This window comes from Acyrthosiphon pisum, unplaced genomic scaffold (genome assembly GCF_005508785.2).
Source record: "Acyrthosiphon pisum isolate AL4f unplaced genomic scaffold, pea_aphid_22Mar2018_4r6ur Scaffold_21930;HRSCAF=25302, whole genome shotgun sequence".
Taxonomy (NCBI): domain Eukaryota; kingdom Metazoa; phylum Arthropoda; class Insecta; order Hemiptera; family Aphididae; genus Acyrthosiphon; species Acyrthosiphon pisum.
In genome coordinates this window covers 22,171-27,195 of record NW_021771449.1, presented here as the reverse complement: position 1 = coordinate 27,195, position 5,025 = coordinate 22,171, and positions in this window count along the sequence as shown.

Genomic DNA, 5,025 nt, shown 5'->3' with positions numbered 1-5,025 from the left:
GAAACCCGTGGATATGTGGTTCGGTGTGTACACTTTAAAATTCGCGTTCACGAAATGTCAGTCGGTCGTCGTTCCAACGCACAAGTGCACAATTTTGTTTATTGTTTAATATTGTATAATATTCCATTATTGTTTGGTCCTTAATAACGTTGGTATATTGTTTAACGTAAACACAATTTTGCGTATTTAACACAATAAATATATTATTCAAACATACATTATAATAATGCAATCATAATAATAACGGTCAGATCATTGAATAAATTACAATTAAAGTCTAAACAGTGTGTAGATACATCAAATTATATACGATTACATCGATGTATATCGAATACCTATATTGGTTTACGTCGCTCCGTTGATACACAGCGTCACAGTTTAAGTAATGAAGTTTTGACCGAATTTGGCAACACAAATCGTTGCGTAGTAGGTTAGGCGTAGGTTTTCCAAACGTAGGTTGCTAGGTAGATCCGAGTTCAAATCCGTCGTACGCTCTTCCGGGCGGCGCCCGCTTCGTGAGTTTGAATAGCATGGCCGCCCGCAATCTCGAAATTTTTTGCATTTTTTTTTTCGATTTTTTTCACGATTCTTTTTATTTTAATATATATACACTACATGTTAGGTTAATATATTGTGTATCTATATTCTATATGTTATTAATTTTATTAGGAATTATAATTGCATATGGGATATACTAAAAAGCAGACCGGCAGACCAGCAGAGCGATAATACATGTTCGCGCCATTTACAGAGTGCAGACCACAAATTAAGATAGTACTATCTTAAATCGTGTGCAGACCACACGACGTCATACACCATTATCTTGATAAGAAAGTCCAGTGATACCCAAAACCAATTGCGTTTACTTCACAGATTTCTATGTGGTATAGAAGTCTGTGTTTTTGTTATACTTATCCTATATTGCCTATACCACCTAAAAAAAAGGGGTAAAATTATAGTGGATAGATCCGATTTGGTCGGCTCGTTCGGCTCCGAAGTCACCACTGAGCATGCGTAAAATATTACCGCAATTATGTTACCCCGTCACGCGCTATCTTTTTCATTCCTAACGAATGCGCAATAAATTCATAGGGGCCAAACGGCCCTACCAAATTGACTTCAAGCGCGGGGTGCGTCTACACGTCACATACCCACGAGAATAATATTATACAATCACAACAAAATAACTAAAATAGGTTTTTAAATATGTAATTTCGTCCAAATTTGTACTTAAAATTAGTATAAAAATAAACTCTGCTTATGGATTTTTTAGATTTTTTGGTAACAGAACTAAGGATTTTAATATTTTTCAAATGTCATTGTAACAATATAATACGAGCCTTGTATTAAATTTTCTAGTATTTTTACTCAACAAATAAAGTTTTATTGACATTCTTAGAAAAAAAAACTAATAAAATTGGAAACTGAAAATGTCCCAAGACAGTTCAAAACAAATCAGAATATTTTGAACATTTTATCATGTATAGAAAATGGAAATATAAACAACCAGTGAAAATGTCATGTATCTACGTCATTTGTTTTAAAGTTACACCAAGAACCAAAATTAATTTTCTCGAAAACAGATTTTGCGCAAAAATTCCCGTTTTTCCTAAATTTTTCTTTTGTTTTTCACGGCGCTTTTGAAAACTACTTGAAAAATTTTACATTTGAACCCCCAAAGTACAAACTATATTTACTTTCCTATTAGAAAAGATACTGTTGAAGAAAATCGAAGCACTTTTACTGTCCTAAAAGGTGATGACAGACACAAAAAAAAAAAATTTTAAAAAAACACACATCATTGTAAAATCAATACATTCATCGTTCCACTCAGAATCTAAAATATCATAGTAAATTGAAATAATTTGTTCTTTAATTTGTAACCTGACTATTTATTATAAACCTAGGTATATTTAGCTTTATGAATTCGGAATTCCACAGTATAGACCATATATTATATAACCATTTATTATCGCTTATCGACTTCAACCACAGACTATTTCAGTAATTCAGTAATTCCCATAGCCAAGGTAGAATCATTGATAAGTATTTATTTTATAGTCAATGGTAGAATAGTCTGGAAATGATTCGGTGGGTGGGTGGTGGGGAGCCGGGCTATACAATATTGTGAATTTACCTACTCTTTTCTCGACTTTCTCCCGGTGCGATTTTATATTCCATGGTTATATTTTATAGGTAAGTACCTAATTTCATACGTACGGTATAATATAGAATTGTCATTTCATTATTATTAATTGTACATACCAATGGAATTTGTTTGATGGAAATAAATAATTGTTAAATAGGTACCTAGTTATTATTATTATTATTACTTACTAGTAAGTTATTAGTGTAAAAGCGTAAACTGCAGTTATAAGTCACCTGAACACAATTTTACAGCCACAGGTATTATACAGTTTTAATAAATATTAATAATTACAATTTTTCCTCAATATAATTAATATATAGGGAATAGGTATAATATATTTGTTTTTCCAACCAAATTTTCAAAATGTTAAGCTGACTACAAAATTATAAATCATGGTAATTTCAGGTGGTTTTGGCTGTATTGTATTTGTAATGAATTGCAAAATAAATTCTACATATTTTTATGATGATAAACTAACTAAAAGCTCATTGAGATTAATCTTTTTGCGGTGGGACAGGTAAATTTAAATTTAAATAATAAATTACAAAGAAATAATTAGTTGAAATAAAATATAGATTATAGTACACCTAACTATACAAATATACATAAATTATAATATTTTAAGGTATGAACTCAGAACTTGTCAATATAAGTAATTTGTCGACTATACCTAAATTAATAAATAACACCTAAATACATAATAAGTAATGAAAATCATATATTATAATGCATTACAAAAATTAAAAATATTTTAATTAATTTTACATGATGAACAAACAAGTTAGTAGGTTCACTATGTATATTAATAAAAAATAATGTATCTAATTTTTATAGCCGTAATTGTAATCTACCTACCAAAGTTGTACTTCGTCATTTAAATTATTGAAATAATAAAGTATTCAAAAACCTATGATAAAAGTATAAAAAAAAAAAATTCATCGTTTTTAGTAGTTATTTTCATGCTATATTTTTATATAGCAGTTATAATTCAGAACATTAGACATAACACACATAACTACTTCAATATATTAGGTATATTATTAACACAAAAAAAAATTTAAAAATAAAAAATAGTGTGATTTCTTAATGAAAAAAGTTAATACAGTGTGCCTTGGTATTTAGTAGTTCAAACTAATCACTTTTTTGGAACCTACTCTACAATTGTTTTTATAGATAAAAATTAAAAAAATAAACTTATTACAGTCTACAAGATTGGCAAATGTATGAGTTTTCTGTTATATCACAAACATCAAGTCCCATACACTGTAGATGAAACCAATGATGCCCCATATTGCAATATACCCTTTCAATTGTTGTGATCTGGATTTTGGTTCTGTAGATCTGGGCATCCACTTTTATCACAAAATGATATATCTTTCCAGTAATTATTGGCAATACTTGTTAAATAATCCATTGGATCTTCATTACCAGGAAGCACATAACATGTCATTTGAGTGGAAATGTTAACACTACATTTATAAGGAAACATTTTCAGCTTTGTTTCATCAAATTTATAACTAATAGGTGGTTCTGTACCTCTTCTCATGTGATCAAGTATTTTATTTTTGATTAAGTTTTTATAAACAGGTAAATTGCATTGTAAGTGGTATTGATGATGGTTGTTATTTTTTTTAATTATTGTCTCTCCAAATAAACAGGCGTATATACCACAGTCATAACCATTAAATTGTTGGAATACCTTTGGTCCGTATATGGTAAAGCGTTTTTCATCAAAATCCTTACCAAAAAAATTATAATATAATTTAAATAATTTTATGGTGAATTTTATATCATCACGATTAACTGTATTTAAATTACTATCAAGAAACATAATAATATACAATTTTGTGAAAACAACAATAAGATAGCAGTGATTGAACTTGCAAACAGGTAATAAAATTATGTCATACTCAGGCACACGGTATGTTAAAAATTCTCTCAATCCAACTTTTAATAAGGCTGTTTCAGATTCATGATAGTGGCTTAAAATCATGTCATCACATGTAAAGAATGTAACAGATTTTTCATTATTGTTTTCTTCATGGCATAATATTGACAAATAAACCCCAATGACTGAACCGTATAATATAATTCAGTATTATCTTTAACACTATGTTCTGTATGATACAATGGCTCAAGATGTTTCTTATTGACATCCCGACCGCTAACTGAATGTATGCAGTTTATCATACTTCATCTCAAATGTATCTTTTTGTATAGTATAGAGCAACTTATTATTGATTGATAAAGATGGAACATTTGTGTGAGTTTTCGGAAACGTATGTCCATCATCACATATAATTATTTGTTTTTCCACAGGTATTTCACTATCAACAACATTACTACATATGGAGCTCAATTGAATAGTATCTATTATATCATCATTATAACGTTTTGGAGTTGAGTGAGTTCTGTATATTTTAGTTGAGGTTATTTCAATATCTTGCGGTTTTTGTATGAAACGCCTTTTATCAGAACCGCTGTTTGTTGCTGTTGGAATCATGAAAGATTTAACAGAAGATTTATTGGTGTCTTTTTCTGCATGAAATAACTCAGAGTCATCTGCTGCGTCAACAACTGCTACATTCTTTGGAACTTTTTTCCTCAAAATTTCTCAAAATGTTCATTGTTATATGATATAAATACATATTATATTTGTCTGTGCGTAAATTATTTCGTATGTTGTGTGCGGTAAAGCACGATTGTGCATAAAATGATTGAGCATAGAATACTTTATGCTGTTTCCACATTCACGAGGTCGAAATTTTGTAATTTATCATTTTCACGTATTATTACATCAATATTATTATTTTGATATCAGACGCGAGCCGTGAGCTGAGCGTAGCTTTATCGACATGTTATCGATTATTAAATTA